The following is a 21,817-nucleotide window of genomic DNA, read 5'->3' on the forward strand; positions in this document are numbered from 1 at the left end:
CCAACTTGGGTTGCGGTGCTACCAAAATTAATTGGAAATGTCCATATCATCCAACAAATTTGGATAGTAGAACAATTTTAGGGGATAACCCCTTACGCTTTTTTCCCCGTGGATAGTTAGGAAGTGCGAGAGGAAGGTAGATTTAACTATTAGTGAACGAGTCTAAGTTCAGTGCAACGATTGATTCATAGGCCTAGGGAGTCGAGAGTTACACTTATTGACAAAATTGAGAGAAAAAGGTCTGGTTTGGTTCTATACTCGTAGCGTTTTTCCTGCTTTCTAAAAAGTTCAAGAGTAACGGCGGTTGGAAGATGCAACTCAATACGGAAGCCATAAAGCTGGTCTAACTGTCAATCCGCCCCGACATGAAAGCAATGAGCGCCTCGCCGTTTGCTGGGGCTGAAAAGCATGCAATTTGCCCGGATTTTATGCAACGCAGTTTTCAATGCGAGACATCGACGGCTTCAGTTGACCTTAATGTTCCAAGTCGAGTTGATACCTCGGCCTATGACGTAGAGATACTGAGAGGTAGAATAAGACAACTTCTAATAACGTTTTTTGTGGGGGAGAAGAAAGTAAAACAAGACGACGGTTCCAACGTTAAGACGTTGGAGAGCGTTCACCGTAGTGGCCTGGTTACACGCACAAATTTCCGTTTTGAAAATACCAAAAATATTTGAAAAATATGTATCTTTGGCTCACCTTTTTGTCATTTATCCCTGACTTCCCTACGAATTATTTGACTTGTCCCATTAATTTCCTGATTTCCTGTCTTGCTCCACGAATTTTCCGACTTCCCCCGAAATCCCCGACTTCGAGCTCTCTGACTTCCCCCGAGAAGTCCCTGCTTAGCCCATTAATTCCCGGAATTTCCCTGAATTTTCCCGGTCGACGCGAATCACCCGACACTCACGGTTTTCCGGCCGGAAACCATGCAAATGCAACCAATCCCGCTTTCCCAATGCTCAGAGCTTCAGCACTTTCAGGTCCGAAATCCCAGCTAGCGCACCTCCTGCTCGATCCATCTGGAGTCCACTTTTCCAGCTTCTTTGTGCAGGACAATAGGCCCTCGGCCGTGAGGCGATGAACTGCTGTGAAGCGAAATGTGAGACGTGAGATGCGAGAAATGAGCGACCTGTGACCAATTACGCCTTGAGTTCGTAACTCGGTAAGTTGGCAGTGCGAATAGACTCCAACCATGACGCACAGTGGTCCAACGAGGTTAGTCATGAAATATTTGACAACAAATTCAAAATTTCATGTCAATCTTGCCCCAGTTCAAATTTTAAGGGGTGCACATTGAAGGAATTTTCACCTCAAAACCAACGCAATCATTTTTGAACGTATAAGATTTTTAATAAAAAAGATATGAGCTTTTAAAATTTCCATGATGATTCGATTCCACTGTGCGGTGGCGGCGAGAAAGATTGTGGACCTCGATTGATGGAATTAGTTCCACTTACTCCCGGTCCAGCGGGGACGGACGATTATGTTTCGCGTTTTCCTCCGTCGTCGTTTTTCTCACATACCTCATCTTGTCGTTCCGTTGACGTAAGGGCTTAACTGCACTTCGAGATGGACCTGGTCGCTCGTGCAACCCCGTACCTTCCAATGCTCACGTTAAAATGGAGCTAAGCCCGTTTCGTCGACTGAACAACGACGATCTATGCGTGCTTGGGCAACGCGCTCGAGTGATAATTACACCACTGCGTCACCTTTGCGGCGAGCGGCGCGGGCGTGCTGTAATGAGTTGGGATCAAGGATTCATTTTAAGTGCGAACATTTCACGAGTCAATTTTTCGTGCGACATTTCGTCGCTTGGCTAAAATACACGGAGAAAAAAAACTCGTGCGCGGGACCCGAAGTTTAGGTCATATGGATCTCTGAAGTTTTCAGATTGAGCATCTGAACACTTTAGGTCTAGCTGCCGGGGTTCGGATCACACATCTGAAACTTCAGTTCTTACATCTGAAGTACTTCGGTTCTCACATCCGAGGTACTTCGGTTCTCACATCTGAAGTGCTTCAGATGTAAGAACTGAAGTTTCAGATGTATGATCCGAACCTCGGCAGCTAGACCTAAAGTGTTCAGATGCTCAATCTGAAAACTTCAGAGATCCATATGACCTAAACTTCGGGTCCCACGCACGAGTTTTTTTTCTCCGTGTAAGGGCGTAACTACATTCTGCTATGAGCCCTGTCTTCCATACAATTCAATGCTTTTCCGGGTTCATCTCTATGTATAGTTACGCCCTTTTGTCAGCCAAGCGACGTTTTGACGTAGCTGCGCACTCTATCGTGGAGTTACAGCCTCCCGGAATCTCGGGTGTCGGTATAGCGATGGCTTTAAGGTCCAGTTACACGATCAGATTGAGCCATCAAATTGGGCCTCTCATTGGTCGCATCCTCACCTTAGGTCTTTTTCCACCAATCAGAGCTTCAGTTTGATGGCTCAATTTGATCGTATGACTGAACCTTACGTCGAAAAATCCTTAGCTGCGGTTGGGAGGTGGCCACCCGCCAAAGTTTTCGAGGATTTTTTATTTCTTAAAAAAATGAATGGTGATATTTTACCATGAAAACGATCGAAAATGGAGATGTTGCATACGTGAGGAATTTGCAATTCGACTGATGACTGTTATGTAAAAGTTCGCGAGAAACACGATGGTGCCACTGATTTTCTCTGAAATCAACTCCCAAGCTCAAAAAAAGCTCTCAACTTGAGGCTAAAATGGCGGGGATATCCCACGCTATTCTGAGAGTCCACCTCTACATCAAGCCGAACTCTCCATGCAAAGATAGGGAGCAAATACGTTGACAGGGCTGCCACTTTATTCGGGGACTCTGAAACTGAAAACTTGGTATCCCTGCTAATGTATGTGCTCCCTATCTTTGCATGGAGAGTTTGTCTTGAGTAGAGGTGGACTCTCAGGATAGCGTGGGATATCCCTCAATTTTGGCCTCAACTTGAGTTTTTTTTGAGCTTGGTTCGAAAAATCGGATTTCGAGATTCTAACGAAGACGTCCTCTCGTGTCCTAGAGAATGAGCCGTGACATACTCCATTTTCATGCTAGTTTTGAAGGCTTGAATGAGAGGAGTACTGCATTAAAAATTACAGCGATCGTGAAGATTTTAAAAATCCGCTGGGGCCCACCGGGCCCACTTTCATTGTTCATGTTATGACTTAGATTCTTGTTTGTCTTTCTTTCATGTTTGTTGATTGATTATTTTGGAGGCGCTCACGTGCTGCAGCATGCAGGGCAAGGTCGTTCCTCAAACCGTCGGTGTTCAACCTGAGCACACGATTAACATCATTCGTTGATTTTGACGTAGATGACTTCTCCTAAAAATGCGATGAAAGGTAAATTTTTGACCATCGAAAATATTTGTGCGAATTTGTCTAGCGGTTCAAGGTGTAGGGAAATTGGACTACATTTTGCAATTTGGAACTAAAAATTCTAGCTCGGTTTAAAAACAACGTATGTGTCATTAGTTTCCCTATGCACATAAGTGTTTTTCCAGAAGAGCCAGAATTTTTAGTTCTAAATTGCAAAATGCAATCCAATTGATACAGCAGATCTATTTTCCATTGCCTGGTTGTTTTTGGAAAAAATATTTGAATATTTTTTCTTAAGTAATTGACCTGGGTATTCGTTTACGACTATTTCAGGAGGTATTTAGTCGTGTATTTTCGATTACTTTCGACGACAAATATGTATTTTGTTAAAATGTGTGCGTGTGCTAACAAACGTTTTCCCCCCCCCCCCCGTTCCCACTCAACACAATCCGATGAGCTTTACGTGGTGTTGAGTGGGTGGAAAGGAGCGCTTGTTTAGAAAAACCTCAACGTCAGGAACTAAAAGGAAGCTTTAATAGGCATGCAATCAATCGTCCCCTAAGTATCTTTGGCAACTAAATCCGAAAATGATTTTGGTTTCTCTCCATTGTGCACAGATTTTCCGAAAAAATGAATTTTCTCCGAAAAACCTCAATTTTTGGGGGAAATTCCGATTTTTCGAAAAATCTATTTTTCTCTGAAAAATATTTATTTTTGGGAAAATTCAGATTTTTTGAAAAATTGATTTTTCTCTGAGAAACCTCAATTTTTGGGGAAATTCCGATTTTTCAGGGGAAAATCGATCTAACCCAGAAAACGGAGGTCATTTTCGAAATCGGTGCTGTAAATCTACTCGGTTGCACATTGAACATCGCAGACGAATTTACCAATGTTCGCCAGTAAATCTAAACAATTTAATTGGTTGCGGTAAAAGGTTAAATTCGAAGGTCAATGTTATATTTGTAGGCTCACACGGCATTTTAACTATTACGGTACCATTACAACGAGGAGTGAGAATCGGTTTGAGCTGCTTAAGCGCTCGTTTGGGGGGGGGGGGGGGGGGATGACGCTGCCCTTTGGCACTTTGCCGTGGGAGCCATATTTCGAGCTTCCCGTGTAAACTGCCGTGCTGCAGCTCAAACAACGGCCGTGCAATATTTGTATTCGACACGCTTCGGTATAATAGCTGCAGGTAACCGCGCGCTATTTTGTGCTGCAGCTACGGACAAACAGTGACTCTCCGTTAGCTCCCTGGCGAAAGGTGAAAACTTCAACATTCCATTCTTCAGAATACTGTCTTTGTTATCACAAGAAATAAATATTTTTCTGATTCCGAGGGGTAGGTCATCTTAGGCGATTCTTTCGGTTGAAATAACCGAATTTCGGTTCGAGGAATCATTCTCTCAACTTCACAAAACGAAATATGTTGGTCCGAGTGAATTTTCTACAGTTTACCTACTTCAGTGAGCTTAAGGCAATGGTGATTCGAACTGTTGACGCATAGAGAAAATAAAGGAGATGTTTGCATCTCGGGCATTATGGATTTGTTTTATGACATAGGTGGGTACTGACGAATTTCATCATCGATTTTCTTGGAAATGGTGTAGTTTTTGGAAAAAATTCATTTTAAATAGAGTGTTTAAAATTATATCATGAGTTGATTTAAGAAAAAAAATCGGACGATATGGTCCGTTTTTCATACTTCGAATTCCGGATTTTGCTGGCCATGTTGTACCGTGTACCTGTACCGACCTACGCCACAGGGTAAACAATCCTCAAGATGCAAACATCTCCTTTTTTATCTCTTTTAAATTTTTTAAATTTTTTTTTTTTAAAAACTCTTATAAAATTTTTGGCTTAATATAGAAACAACGTGTGTACCATTAACTTCCCTACGCACATAAGTGTTTTCGCAGATACGCAAGAAATTCTAGTTCCTAACTGGACCACATTTAGCAATGAAGAATCACTGTTTCTGGCTCATTATAGAAATATCACACATGCCATTGGTTTCTCTTTATGCAAAGGGGTGCTTTCAAGGAAAAGCCAGAGATAGTGGTCACTTATTGCAAAATGTAATCCAATTACAATATAAAGTCCAAGTGTAGAAACAGCATACCTTAAATGTCGAATCTATGCGTGGAAAAATCGCAAAAGAAAATTTGAGAAACTCGGACAATGGATATGTTGCATTTGTGAGGAATTTGCGATTTGAATGTTGATTCTCATGAAAAAGTTCGGGAGAAACACGATGGTGCCACTGGTTTTCTCTGAAATCAACTCCCAAGCTCAAAAAAAGCTCTCAAGTTGAGGCCAAAATGGAGGGGATATCCCACCCTACCCTGAGAGTCCACCTCTACATCAAGACAAACTCTCCATGCAAAGATAGGGAGCAAATACATTAGCAGTGATGCCGTGTTTTCAGTTTTAGAGTCCCCAAATGAAGTGGCAGCCCTGTCAATGTATTTGCTCCCTATCATTTGCATGGAGAGTTTGTCTTGATGTAGAGGTGGACTCTCAGGATAGCGTGGGATATCCCCTCCATTTTGGCCTCAATTTGAGAGCTTTTTTTAAGCTTGGGAGTTGATTTCAGAGAAAACCAGTGGCACCATCGTGTTTCTCGCGAACTTTTACATAAGAATCAACAGTCAAATCGCAAATACCTCACACATGCAACATCTCCATTTTTGAGTGAGGCTAATTTTTCCAAGAACTGCAACTGCACCCCTGGAGCAAGTACATTAGCAGTGATGCCGTGTTTTCAGTTTTAGAGTCCCCAAATGAAATGGCAGCCCTGTCAATGTATTTACTCCCTATCTTTGCATGGAGAGTTATTGTCTTGATGTAGAGGTGGACTCTCAGGGTAAAGTGGGATATCCCCTCCATTTTGGCCTCAACTTGAGAGCTTTTTTTGAGGGAGTTGATTTCAGAGAAAACCAGTGGCACCATCGTGTTTCTCGCGAACTTTTACCTCAGAATCAACAGTCAAATCGCAAATTCCTCACACATGCAACATCTCCATTTTTGAGTGAGGCTACTTTTCCCAAGAACTGCAACTGCACCCAGGTGGAAGAGATGCAGTGTACCCTGGGCGGGAATTGCGAGGGGGGGGGGGGGAGGGGGTGCCCTTGATTCAGAGCAGTGGAACACGGTAACGTTAACGTGACAACTTGGAACATGCGGTGACAGTGCATCTTTAAATCGAGCGCAAAGAATGGAGCCCCACCGCCATGACTCGACCTCTTTCGCGTGGACCTCGGGTTCGACGTCATAGAAACGATCCAAAAAAATCGCAATGCTCGAGCCAACATCTAGATTTGAGCGATCTAAGCCTGAGCTTTCCTGCAAAACTTGGCAAGGCGGCAGATACTACGACCACAGTTTGACCCCAGAGTCCCTTTAAACTGAGAGTAAAGACGATACGAATCCATGTCTGATTGGTTCCTGTATGTTAGGCCTCCACTGGCACAAACGGGAATAAAGATTACATTTTCACCAATGATCCACTAGACAAGGTACAAATTCCAGCATTCTGATACATGTTTCTTCACCAAAATTGCACGTAAAACACGATGAGCACAACGAAAATTACCGAAATCAACTCCTTCCGAAGATATTTAATGATTCTTGGTGCGTGAATTCAAACCAACAGCTCATGAAAACTCGAAGCTCTACGTGATTCACATCGCTCGCTAAACGTTATCATGAACGTCTCTGCGATAAAAAAATCTGACAACCTCAATCTTGACGCTTTGGCTCAGCTATAGCAAATTACTTATAGTTTGAAAAACACATGGTTGGAAACGGACATTGCTCGATTGAGAAGCTTGCTGAAACCGTTGTAGTGCGCGATTTGACTCACGTAGAGCTTTGAGTTTCTTGTGAGCGGGCAGTTCAAAATTCGCGTAACCAATGTGAAATAAAAATGTTAATATCTCCGTTAGGAGTTGGTTTCAGTAATTTTCGTTGCGCGAATCATGTTCTACGTGAAATTCTGGTTAAGAAACATGTATCAGAATCCTTAAATTCGTACCTTGTCTAGTGGTCCATTGCAAAGTTTATGAACTGGAATGGACTGGGGAATCAGGGGCGTAGCAAGGAATGGGCGGAATGAGAGAGGGAACGGAGACAGGAATTCGGGAAAGAGTTAATCAAAGATTTCGAAAAACGTCAATGTGTGTAATCTTTATTCCCGTTCACGAGCCATTTTGTCTCAATTGTCTCTATAGAGGGACTCTAACTTGACTGAAATTAGCGCCAGGAAAATAATGGGTTTTCAAAAAGAAATAAAATGCGGGGGGAAAACAGATAAATTGCAAACTGACATTAAAGGCCAAGAGCTAGGAAGGTTTGGAGACAAGATATTTTGGAAACCGCGCACTGGAAGTAATGGGACAATTAATATGCATCAAAGAGATAAAAGTTGAATTTAACGATCGACAACATTCTTCACTTTAACGGCAATGGTCCACTACACAGGGTACAAAATCATGCACACATAATACATGTTTCCTTGTCGCACTTTCACGTGAAATACGATGAACGAAGTGAAACTTTCAGAATTTAAACGATAGGAGGAATCAAATAGTTTATTTTGTGTGTGTGTGTGTGAGGGTGAGGGTGTGTGTGTGTGTGTGTGAGTCATTCACACGTCCCACTCACAAAAACCGAAGTCTCCTCGAATCGAACCGAGCACTAATTTTGGTTTATTTTCCGACGAAGAATTTTCCCATGTTCGAAATAATTTCTTTTTAGGTGCACGAAAAAGAGGTGTCTCGGATTAGAAAAGAAGGAAAATGTACGTGTGAAACCATGTTCCTGTTATTTGTCCTACGTATAGGTTGTTTTTAGCGGCTGATTTGATCCGTACTGGTAATGGTTTATTGCTGCGAGCGGTGAATTGTTATACTTTACTACATTTACCATGTAAATTACGACTGTTAATTTTTCACATGTAATTTGATTTTAAGCTTCCGATATGCTGAAATTTTAGTGAAAAAATATACATTTTACATAGACGTTGAATTCTTTCTCTGTCTTGTACTCCATGGATAGGCAACTTGTTGAGCGTTTTCTCAGCTGAACGATGAATATGTCGTAGGTAGTCAGCAATCGCCGGGAATTCGTGAGCGGCATACGTCGTAACTCGCCAAATGACAATAATTCGCATCGACACAGTAAAAGTTTCATCGGCGAAGAACTTCAAACACACGGCCTCGGCTGGGAGCGCCTTCAAATACTGGTGATACTCCCCGCTTTTCCGGGAGGTTTGTTTAGTTGCGTGACCCAACCGAACCCAACTGAGGTACCTGATCCCACTACACGCACTTGCGCGTACACTAGCTGGTACCACGCAACCAAGAAAAAAACGTCCGGTTGGATGTCGAAGAATGATAATCAGCATATTCCTGTTTTTTCCTTAATCTCCGAATTTTTACATTTTATTATTCAACAACAAATATTTCGATCCTCCGACGATTAGTTACTGCCTGCGGCGAAAAATATCCGATGAGGCATTATGAGTGCTTAGCTCCTTGATCATTGACATTGATGTTCTTAGAAAATAACTTTTGAACAACGAACTGAAAAATACTTCTGATTAAGCTCCAAGTGCTCCTTTCCCATTTATGAAAAGGTACACTCGTAAGACAATGAAGAGACAACGCATTGTTCGCAGCCAGTAGCGTAGCGGGATTCGCAATGTATCGATTGATATGCCATTCAAACCTATGAAAAAATATCGATTGTCAGGGCGTTCGCAACGACCGTCATAATAATCGATTCTTTACAGGACCTTTTCAGGATCAAAAGGAAAAATACCAATAATCGATTATGACGCCTCGCCATTGTTCGCCTCCGCTGAGGCATGCGTGCGGTTTTACAGTTACGTCACTCGGGCAACATTGGTTGCCCCCATACATAAATTCCAATTGATCTCTTAATTAACACTGCCAGGGGACAAAGCACAATGACCCATGGAGTAGTCGACACATTAACCTCACTTTCCAGGAAGAGAAATAATACGATGCGATCATTGCGCAAATTAAAATCACTTCCACGAAAATTTTGAGACAGGAAACTTGAGGAAACAATAATGGAGCACAAAACCATTTCGTCATCGAATTATCGATATCCTCCGGGGGAAATGCTAGATACGTAAATGTGCAAATTGGTCACTTTTGGCTAATTTCACGGTGGTGGAAAAAATTTTAATCTCTCGTTCCCTCCATGAATTTCAGTCTGGAGAGTAAATTATCAGCCACTTATAAATAATACACTTTTCCTTCGCTTGCATTTAATTTTAAAAAATTTTCCACAGGTTTAAGTTTTTTTGTAAGCACTACACAAGACGATCTCGAACAGACTTTGTAACTTATCTTAACTTTTTGCTAGCTCATCCATGAGAGAACTAGTTTTATCCACAGGGAGATCTGAGATTTCTCGATTTGTCCTGTTTTTTTGGGTTAATGACGACGGATTTTCTGTGAAAGAATATTGATATTGACACCTCGTACGTAGGTACTTTCGACTTTTCGAACAAAAATTAGTTCTCACTCATCAGTTCAAGTCCATTGGAGCGTCTCCAAATTGTCATGAACATCTCTTGTTTTGTAGGGATGAACGGCCCAGGAGATCTCGCTGACAAGTTTAATAAATTTGGTTCGTCTTTAGAAAAAAATGGATTTATTCATTCTTCCAAGAGAGCCGTTTTGTTTTCAATTCATATGCGAATAAACTATGCTCTCGGATTTTGACTCGTTGCAGCAACGGATTAACCCCTCGGCCCTTTTTATATCCCTCAGTCAAACACAAAAAAGGATTCAAATTAGGATTACTTTGAATTCCTCTCCTTTAGGGCTCATAACATATTGGTTGCTTTTCAAATCCGTGCTTTGAAGGTAGGTAAATCGAAAATTTCGGCTATTTTTGACACAGCTTTCCACTACGGATTTGTAGAAAATTCGATGATGTTATGGACGACGTCGTAGACGGACCTCATGGACCTCAATTTGAGCAGGAAATCGCTGCCAAATATGTATTTGATCAATTTCTGAAGAATTTTTCTCCTCGAAGTCTAGAGACTACACTCGCAATATAATATATCTGAAAATTTCAGAGAAACCTATTCTGCCGTGCTAAGGAAAAACGCCGTATGAACCTTCAGGCGTTGCCAAGTTTCCTTTGATAAAACACGAATTTCCCGGTAAACTAATGGGTATTTTTCTTCCAATTTTTCAGATAATTTTGTCCGCTATTTCACCGTATGGTCCGTATGTTCCTGAAAATTTCGGGGAAAAATATTTATACATTGTTTTAAAAATAAACATTTTACTGAAGGAAATGTGGCAACTCTCGAATGATCACGCTTACGGCGTTTCTCCTTAGCACGGCAGTGTTCGTGACTTTCCTCAAGAAAACGGATTTCATCGCGCTTGAATTTGGCAACATTCGAATGCTCATGCGATTTTCATAGCATGCGGCGCCCAATGACGAAAGCAGCGCGGAGAAGAAGAGCAGTGGTGTGGCGTGCATTGCGATAAATCGATTGTTATGCCATTTAAACCTATGGAAAAGGATCGATAAACAGGGTGTTCGCAGCGAACACCTTAATAATCGATTCTTTACCATAGGTTTAAATGGCGTAACAATCGATACATCGCAAAGCACGCCACGCCACTGAAGAAGAGGCTAACAGAGGTGTTCACGATAGGTCATTGGCTAATGAGCTGCGATGCGAAGACAAAGAAGTGTGTCACGAGACGTCGTACGGTTTCCACCCCCGCGCGCTTTTGGCGACAGCGACACCGTTGTTGTTGGTGTTGCTGTTGTTGTTGGACGCTCTCACCGAACAGAGAGAGATCATCTAGCGATGCTGCCGTGCTAAAGAAAAACGCCGTATGAACCTTCAGGCGTTGCCAAATTTCCTTTGATAAAACACGAATTTCCTGGTACACTTATGAATATTTTCCTTCCAATTTTTCAGATAATTTTGTTCGCAATTTTGCCTGAAGTTCCGGAAAATTTCAAGGAAAAATATTCATAACTTACCGCAAAAATAAACATTTTATCGAAGGAAATTTGGCAACTCTCGAATGTTCATACGGCGTTCTTCCTTAGCACGGCAGGATGGGTCAAGTGCGCAAAAAACCATGTTTCGATGTCTCAATCCTCTGCATCCGTCCCCAATCCGTGGCCAGGCAAATTTTCTCAGTCAATCGAAGTAAAAAACAATGTATTTTTGAGAGACTTTCTTATGGTGAGAATGTCACTTTTGGGAGTCAACGCTCAGATTTGCCTAATGATAACTGATGACCAAAGAGTTGAGCATACGGTTTGGCAATCCTACCATAAAATGCAAAGAATATCCTCTTGGAGTACTCACCCCGACATTCATCAGTCATCATTTGGCGAATTTTATGCTAAACAAGTTGTTCACCAATCATCATTTTTCGGTGAGTAGTGTTGACCTCCGAGCTTCAATTTTGCCTCACTCGATTACAGGGATTACAATTAGATTGTAGCTACGGGGTCTTCAGAATATATCGTCTATGATCGGAGTCCGTTAAAGCATTCTTGGGTTCTACTTGACTCGGTGGATGATCAAGAGGGGCCAAGTAGATTTATGGAACCCCCCCCCCCCCCCAAGGGTCCACCCTTGAACACGGCAGAAATTTTCTACGATCCACAGTAAAAAAACCATACCTCCAGTTTACGTTTTTCAATTGTTTTCTAAAAAAATGCTGTTTTTCAAGGAAACGAACGAGCGTTCATCCTTTTTATTTTCGAAGGACTCAAGCATATCATTTGGAACAAAGTGAACAAAATTATGTCTGTTGGCGAGTAGGTTTTCTTGTACCCAGGTGGTAAAATAGTGCTGGGTCCACACTATTTTGCGGGGAGAGCAAGATCAAAAAGTTCAAAATGTTGAAGTAGAGTCTAACATACTTGAGCTCTGATTAGTATCAGAACAAGATTGAGGGGAAAAGTGTTCAGCTTCGGCAGAGTTTCAGTGGTTTTTTTCCCCCTTTTTTTCTTCAAAAGTAAGCAGTGTAATTTTGTGGGGGGAAAAATACAAAATTTAAAAAAGGAGTCACGGCTCTTTTGCTGTGGACGGCAGACAGTGGCGTGGCGTGAATAGCGATATATCGATTGCTATGCCATTTGAACCTATGGAAAAGGATCGATAGACAGAGTGTTCGCAGCGAACACCTTAATAATCGATTCTTTACAATAGGTTCAAATGGCATAACAGCCGATACATCGCAATTCACGCCACGCCACTAACGGCAGAGAAGGGGTGCCACGTGCAGTGGAAATTCGCCATCTGGACGCGTTGAATTTTCCGGAATGAGATAACCCGAGCTGTCTGCGGGTCGATCTATCGATCGATAAATAGCATTACTAAGATAGGGCTTCATCGATCCAGTTGATTCGATTTCGATTCAAGGATCGATCCGTTGGGCCGGCAGGAGCCGCTAATCGTTCCGAGCCGGTTGTCTCAGCTTTCGCTCCGTCGACGTGACTCTTCCATCCTAATTTTCTGGTCGTCGTGGATACGGGCATTGTTGCTGGTTTTCCCGCCTTTCCCCTTTCGACTTAATCGCCGCTTGATTGGCCTATCCAGGAGGGCCCGTCTCGACCCGCACCGGAGCATTGTCGAGAGTAGTTCAAACGGAAAGATGATATCCGACCATTGGCGGATCCAGCAACTTGGCAACACCGGATTTTCTCCATTTAAAGCTATGTTAAATAATCGATTCTTATCGGAGCACTTGCCCCCTCTAAGAATCGATACATTTCCATAGGTTTAAATGGAGAAAAGCAACGTTGCCAATTTGCTGGATCCGCCAATTATCCGACTTCGTTTCCCACCCGTGAAAATCCACCTCATGTCTGGTTCAGCAGAAAAAACGTATCTACGTACTGTCGTGCTAAGGAAGAACGCCGTATAAGCCATTAGACGTTGCCAAGTTTCCTCCGAAAAAACCGAATTCATTGGGAAAGTTTTAAGTATTACCTTCCAAAATTACCAGACAATTTTGTACGCAATTTTATTCTGAAATATCTGAAAATATGCATGAATGTCGTCAAAAGTACATGTTTTATCGAGGGAAATTTGGCAACTCTCTAATGTTCATACGGCGTTTTTCCTTAGCACGGCGGCATAGCTGCGATGTTGCTGGAGGAGCAACGTTTGTTACTATTTACGCCGATTTATTTTACAGTAACACCAAATTTTCGAAATGAGGGACTTGGAGGATAAGGCGCATAAGTGCTTTTGAAAAAATTAAGTAAAATTAAGTTAAGAATTTTTGGGGAACTTGCTTGGCTCATGACGTCACCCGAAGCTCATCATCCACCATGTAGGTAGGTCAACAACCGAAACAAAAGTGATGACTATTGCTCCCTTACAACCAGAGACAAGAGACTCTCCACTGGCCTCTTGGTGGTAGGTGGAAGCTTTTACTTTCGGGGTTTCAACAATTCCTTATGGACAAATACTAGGGAGCAACAGTCATCACCCTAGTTTCGGCTGTTGACTTACCTACATGGTCGATGATGAGCTTCGGATGACGTCATGAGCCAAACAAGTTTCCGAAACGTCGGCCATTTTCGGCTTGTTTGCAAAACGAAACTGCCAACACGTTCTTGAACATCAACCATGTAGGTAAGTCAACAGTGGAGTACTGAAGTCCCGAAAGTAAAAGCTTCCACAATGGCCAAGATACTAGTGGAGGGTCTCTTGTCTCTGCTTACAACTTTCCATGAGGAACTTTTGAATCCCCGAGAGTAAAATCCCCGAAAAGAGAATCCCCGGCGAGTATCCTGTCGGCAAGAGGCCAGTATAGAGGGTCTCTTGACTCTGTCCCTGACTGCGGCAATCCTACTTAAACTCTGTCCATTTTTGCCCCATCACTTTCTTCGGCGACACGGCAGGTACGGTTTCCAACGGATAACCGCGGTTCTTCCCCAGAGCTGGAGCCGGGCATCTCGCTTCCAGCATTCGTTCATTCCGCATTCCGCATCCGTGAAATCGCAGGAATGCTCCACGATGCACCGGACCGGACCGTCACAACTGGACGCGGAGCTCATCTCGTGGGCCTCGGAGTCGACGGCCCGGGTCGCGTTCGGGGCTCAAACTCCAATGTAAATAGACTCCTTTTGTTTGAGGCGCTGCCGACAATGCTCCGACTCGGTATCTCACGGAATAATCTTACATTGTTCCAGCTTCGTGTCCGTTCCCTCCGATCAGTGGCGTGGCGCGAATAATCGATTATCGATATCTCGCCATTTGAAACTGTGGTAAAGAATCGATTACTAAGGTGTTCGCTGCGAACACCCTGAAAATCGATCTTTTTTCATAAGTTTAAATGGCATAACAATCGATACATCGCAATTCACGCCACGCCACTGCCTCCGATCGATCTCTGAGTTGCTCCTCTTTTCCTCGTCGGTCTTTTGATGAGAGTATATGGGAGGACTTCTTGAATATTTAAATGCGGGGACGATTTATTGCCCTCAGAGGCGGACCCAGCAATTTGGCAACACCGAATTTTCTCCATTTAAACCTATGCTAAATAATCGATTCTTGTTGGAGCACCTGGCCCCCCAAGAATCGATACATTTTCGTAGGTTTAAATGGAGAAAAGACAGTGTTGCCAAATTGCTGGATCCGCCGATGATTGCCCTCTTCTCGCGCTCGAAGTGATTGAATGTAGAAATGGGCCACTACGCGGATGCAGTTGGGCCAGATTTGAGGTGAGGAGCTCAAGAATGGATTGACTGTTACACCGAAGAAAAGGGATGTTGACTTGACATTCTGGATGTAGAAAAAAGTGCGACAACTCACGAAACGCTGAGTTAACCGCCACAGCAGTTAGCTTTACATCTTGACATTGTCAGAGTTGACGACGTTTTGTGAGTTGTCGCACACTTTCTCACAGAATGTAAAGTCAGCATCCGTTTCTTTCGGTGTGCGATTAGAGATCGCAAGAAAACGGAACGACCCGACTTTTACGCTTCAAGTTTCGAGGTAAAAATCTTTAAAAACGGGAGAAAATTTACGGAGATGTTTGGAAGATAATGTTAATTTTTCAACAAAAAATAAATTAAAATGGAAAGTCAGCAAGACGGCAAACCAACCACAAAAATGGCAGAAAATGCTCAAATGCGGTAGTCGCGACTCATGGGGCATGGCCGAAGGATGCTCTTATAATAATTTAGGGAGGAAACTCTTATTTTTTATCTTTTAGTTCCCCACGTGTATTTTTGACATATTAGTGCGGTAACGTTCGTTTCCCGGAATACAAAAATTATGAGGCTGAAGTTGCGGATCATTTTTCCTCGAAGAATTTCCTGTAGCTCTGAATCTAGAAACTTATGGTCCCCAAATTCAGCCATCAATATTGTATCTGGTCAGTTTTAGTGATTGCGCATGCATAGCGAAAAGGCGGCCGCCTCCCTTTTCAGAGTTTTTTTTATCATATTATTATTATTATTATTGCGGTATTTTACCATTAACCTAAATAAAAATTTCGTTACATACATACCTAATTTTCAAACTTTTTTCGGGGGACCTCCCTCAGATACGGGAAACTCCCCACGCCCCCATCTGACCCTCCCTTTGCACCCCCAAAGTTTCAACCCACAAGTCGTCGCCACTGGTCGGTGAACTTCCAGCGGGAGAAAGAGAGGAAAAAACAGAAAATAATGCGAGCTGCCGCTTTAGAGTCCGGGTAAAAATTACCACCTTCGAAACCAAAACTCAAAATAGATGAGTGAGAAACCAGAACCCTTCACACATGAGGGGGAGGGCAACCTCTATCACGATTCGAGAACCATGACTCAAACCACGAGAGATCGACTTGGAGCCGGCGGCGGAGCTGCGGGGTGGAGTAGGGGGAAGGGGGGCGGGGCGGGGATATCTCCATTCATTCACTACCGCGGAGTAGCGTAGCGTAGCGTGAGTGACGCCATTCACGTATCTCCATGGCAACGAGCCGAGCTCAACAGCGGAGTACCAGACGCCTTATAACGCGTTATTTCTGCCTGGCCCGATTGAAGCCCCAGTGGCGCAATCGGTTAGCGCGCGGTACTTATATGACAGTAGTCGTGAGCCATGCCGAGGTTGTGAGTTCGATCCTCACCTGGGGCACGAAAATTTTAACACACGAAAAGTGAACGAAAATCGTCATGCAGAGATCCGTGGAGGAAATGAGGATTACTAGTCACTCCGTCATTGAAACACGGCGACTTCTGTCGCGGAGAAAATACATCAGTTCTGCCGTGATAACGAAGAGAGCCGTAAGTGCAAAAATGAGGTTCTGAGGAAACAGGCTCAGAAGCTTCTGACCGGAACATTTTGTTGAAAGAAGCCTCCGTTCTTTGTCAAATTGCCACTAATCGTCCGGAAGACTCCTAGAGATCGTATGGATGATTAAAAATCGACCGATTTTATTCCCATTACATAAAAGGGGTATTTTTCATTTTCATGCTAGGTTATTGTTAGGCAAAACAGCCGTAAGTGCTATCTTCTGCATACTTTCGTGGTTGCGTTTTGGACGCACAACAAACACATTTTCAGGTTAGAAATTGGCAGAAGAGGGCGGCACTTTACTGGAAAGCACTGTTTTCATTGGCTCTCATGCACCAACGGCTGTCTTGAAAAAAACTATGTCATTTTTTGTGCACTTACGGCTTTCTCATACGTCTCGTTTTCATTAAAGTAGGATGAATTTTGCTGTTTTAGCTGTCTCGGTAATTTCATCTAAAAGAGTTTAGACGAATTTTGAAGAAAACTCGATTTCGAAAATTTTGCACTTGCGGCTCTCTTCGCTATCACGGCAGACTTATTGTTAGTGCGGTGAGAAAAATTTCCACTTATGATAACAAATCCGCCATACTGCCGATCGCCCACCCGGAAATCGCATTTGAAGTCGAATTTCAACCTCCGGTTTGTTTATGTGGAATGCGAAAACCTAGTCTTTAGTGTAAAATAAGGTTTCAAACACAAATTTCGGAAACCTACATTTCGTTAGTTCCGGATCGTTTATGCCGTGATTTGAACCTTGGTTTCAAACTCAGGTTTCGATTAAAGTTAGGTTTAGAGGCTCGCATAAACATACACCGCAATCACACGCTGAATGTGGGAGCTGGATGTGGCTTGAATGTGGAAGTCATCGGCCCGATGCCTGAATTTTGCGCGTGACGCGCAAAATTCAGCAACGATTCTCAGCAACCATCGGACCAATTTTGAATTTGTCTGAACTATTCGAGTAGATTTGATACACATCTGTATGAAAATAACTCAAATTTGCTAAATTTCAGCCGTTAGGCGATGACTGTTGACTTCCACATTCAGCTGCTAAATTCAGCGTCTGATTGCGGCAATAGCTATAATCTCACTATTCAACAAGGACCGAATTATAAGAGGTACTTAAGTGGTGGCGCTACCTGTACGCAAACGAGGTGAACCAAAGAAATTTCAACACACCACGACGGAAAAAAAGAGAGGGAGAAAAAAGGAGGAAGTTCATTCGTAGAGGATACGGTCCCGGTTTTTCTGGAGTTCAGGGAAGGGTCAACAGGAAATGCTCCTCACGACCCGACTATTGTTCCATTGGAACGCGTGTTCCTAATTGGTGCTATTTCCTCGTTGAAACGTTGCACCGTGCTGAGTTTCCCGTTGAGACTTGCGTGATTAAATTATGTTTTGAAAATAGATTCACGTTTCTGCCACGTTGCTGAGGACCGAAGAGAGCAGTAACGCCCACACCTTCAAAATCGAGTTTCTTTCAAAATTCGACAATCTAATTTTAATAAACTGACCGATTCAGCCTGAAGAGCGAATTTGGTATAATTTGTAGGAGACGAGAGATGTGAGAAAGCAAGAATTGCGCAAAAATTGAAGTCATTTCATACACGATAGAAAGAAAGTCCACTTTATTCTGCAAGAGAGCTGCTCTCAATCACGTCTTCAGTGAAATGGTAGCCTTTTCTGCCGATATCTAAGCATAATCATTTTATTTTATTTTTATTTTCATTTTGCCCGAAACGCACACGCAAGCAGGCAGAGGATAGCACATACTGCTGTCTGCCTTGCCTAGCATGAAATGAATGAGGCCCTTATTTAAAAAGCCGATTGTAAAATTCGTCGATTTTCAACCATCCGAAAAATTTTCTAAAGTCTTCTGGATGACTATTGGCAATTTTACGACGAGCGAGTAATTCGTTCGATGAAAATAATATTCCGTTTGAACGCCACTCGTTCAATTTGCTTAAAACGTTATTTCTGGAGTTACTGCTTGCATCCGTATAATAAGACAGATTGGGATGTCATTGTCTCTCTCAACTTATCATGTTTTCCAGAAAAATAAGGAGGAATAAATCGCTCGGTCATCGGGTACAATCACTTGTTAAGCGATTAAATTTTATCATTTTCAAATATTTGTCAAAAAAAAAAAAAAACAAACAAACAAACAGTGAGATTATTACCCGACAAACGCGTAAAAAACTAACACAGCGTTCTGATTACAATAACTTCAGCACTGATCACGTGTTGAGGTTATTGGCAGCGGCGTTTTTTTACTAAAATATTAGAGGAGGCCGAATCTGCGTGAAACGCCACTAGTGTGGAGATTGTGCTGTATCTAGCCACTTCGCCTTCAATTTTCAAGGTAGGCCAGATAACATCCTCCATGCTGTTATAGTTGCCTATTCGAAGACTCACTATCTGCGTTGCTTGTCTCAAGGCGAAAATGATTGTAATGAATTCCGACAAACTGAATCCCATACAATTTTAATGTTTTCTAAAGAATCATCACCGGTGATTTTTTAAGGTAAATAAATATAATGAAAATAGCATTCACCGATTTATTCGTGACAAAAATTTTATCCTCAATTCCAGACAGGAAACGCTGTTGGTTTTTGTGTCAGAGACATTCTACGGATCAGTCAAAAAATCAATGTAGTGCAAGGTATTCACAGAAATCTAATTTGTAGGTGACCGTTGAACACAGGATAATTTGGGTTGAACCGCCAAACCAGCAGGTCAACATTATCAGCATCATTACATTATTTCAAGGAGGGCACATTTTCTCTTCAAGGAAAAAATCGTCTCGCCCCATATTCGCTACACAGTTTCCTTACTGAGGTCTCGAACTTTAAATTGAGTCGGTGCATGGACCGCTGACACATGATTCTGAAGAGGGTGGTTTCTCATCATACACAACACATGATCACATTAAGGGGGCCGAGCGTGGGAACCAAGTAGGAACATCCCTTTCCTCGCGTCGACTGCCGAGACACTCCGGAAGGCACAATTACCCCTCTCGCCCCGTCCTACCCTATGGAACACCCCTGATGAGACTTAGACAACAGTTATTTTATAACCTCAGTCGCAAGTTGGACTTTCAATCCCATTAATTTGAACCCAGCTCTTCTTTTCTTTTCACTTGAGGTTACGTGCTAAGTTCATTAAAATCTATTACACATCTATTACCGTCTTTCTACAAGAGCCTGGATGTTTTCCTGCTAAGGACGCGAAGAAATTCCATTACCTCCTTTTCAAAAGTAACAAGTTATATTTTGAAAAAAAAATTCACCACACTTGATGGGCATAACATTATGCACAGTTTTTGTAGGCTACAAAGCTCCTGTACATAAAATTTCGATTATACTTACATCTCATTTTAATCATATTTTAGGGTGACATGTTTTCTCAGATTACAAACTTTTCTGCCTTTTCAGAGATTTAAAATTCTTTGACTTTTCAATGATTTTTTCGCATGATTCCTGCATTCTCTTAAAAAAAATTTTACGAACATTTTCGGGTAAGAAGTTTCTTAAAATTGAAAAAAATGCAATATTTGATGGAGGCCAACCGTCCAAGGTTCGGTAGCAGTATACCCTCACTTTCCAAGAACTTGTCAGACGATGTTTACTGGGAATTTCTATTGAATTTTGAGCATAGACTTCCTGAGGTTAGTTAGAGGCGTCATCATCTTGGGCTTTCTGAGGTGAAATTCTTAGACACACACAAAAAAAAATTGCTCGCAAAATTCCCTTTTTCCAAGGACCGTCACGTATATGTACATTCCATGTGTCCGTTATAAACGCGTCCAATACGAATGGAGACAATCATGAATTCATGATCCAATGCTCTGGCTTTGACCATTTTATTACCTTAGAAATCCGTCGGGTTCGCCCAGATGTCGGTCTCTCCCTCCGAGCACATGCACCCCAACGCCATGCTAAGGAAAAACGCCGTATGAACATTCAAGAATTGCCAAATTTCCTCTGATCAAACATCTATTTGAGAGGAAAATGTTACATAATTTTCCTTGAAATTTTCGGATATGTTAGATTAAATTGCGAGCAAAATTGTCTAAAAATCTTGGGGGAAAATATTCATTATTTTCCCAGTAAATTTGACTTTTATTGAAGGATATATGGCAACATCTGAGGGCTCACACGGCGTATTTTCTTAATAGACCGAACACGGTATCTTCTTAACTTCCGAACATCAGACGGGGCTACTAAACTCCAAACGACTTGCAGCGACCCTCGCAGCTCGCTAAACGCTGTCAACCCCTCGCGGCGTCTCAACAGTCAACAATCACCGCCGTCATCGGACGGTGCTCGAAAAACGGGATCCCTTCAGTTATCTCCGTAGTCCCTTCGAGACTACTCGGCAACCCTGGGCAATAATTTTTCTTCAATACTACTCTGCGCGCGACGCGGCATTGACACCCCTTATTTCGGAGGAACCATGTAGAATGCAAATCGAATTAAAACTGCCCCCATCCGAGGGGTGCAACGAAAACATCGAGCGAGAAGCGTGTTTTTGTTGGTGATTGATGGATGCCCGGTTTTGACGATCGGCTGCCTCGAGGAATCGAAATTCATTGACGAAAGAATAATTACCACCGAAAAGTGTAATTGGACTAAGGTGGCACGGAATGGCTCCGCGTTTCTTTTTTTTTGGAAACGTTTGAGTGATCTCGATTAATTTTTACGCTTAAACGAGTTCTTATTTGATGCACCGAATGCTCGAACAATCGAGGACGAAGTAATTGAATCAATGATCGTGATTAAAAACAACCGAAAATCGATTACCAATCGATGACTGTCCAATCATCGGGATATCATCGGTAAAAGTCTCAGAACAGGATGCGACATTTCAAAATCTCACCTAGCTGCTGTTCTATATTTTTTCTTTCTTCTGTCTTTTCCTTTTTTCTCCTCTTTTTCCTCCCCCCCCCCCCCCCCCCCCCCCCGGAACACCCGATGAACAATATTGGCCGAAATTTTCGAGGAAAATTTTGCATAGGCTAAAGATTAAACTGGAAAAAACTCCAAAGAAATTCGTTGGTTTTCGTTTGAAAAAATGAAAATTGACAAGGAATCTGAGACGTCACAAATCGAGATATCCTAATTCACGACTTTCACCGCTGACATATGTATAAAAGCATCTGAAAG

General features: G+C 42.4%; 1 protein-coding gene and 1 non-coding gene across 7 annotated transcripts in view; one reads left to right on the plus strand and one right to left on the minus strand.

Annotated features, from left to right (window-relative positions):
* Svil (Supervillin) overlaps positions 1-21,817 on the minus strand; it is a 390,519-nt gene that overhangs the window by 80,650 nt on the left and 288,052 nt on the right. The gene's annotated exons all lie outside the window — the stretch shown is intronic.
* Positions 16,402-16,493, plus strand: TRNAI-UAU (transfer RNA isoleucine (anticodon UAU)). The gene is given in 2 exon segments: positions 16,402-16,439; positions 16,458-16,493. It is a non-coding gene; the product is annotated as a tRNA-Ile (tRNA).

Source organism: Bemisia tabaci, chromosome 2, assembly GCF_918797505.1.
Source record: "Bemisia tabaci chromosome 2, PGI_BMITA_v3".
NCBI lineage: Eukaryota > Metazoa > Arthropoda > Insecta > Hemiptera > Aleyrodidae > Bemisia > Bemisia tabaci.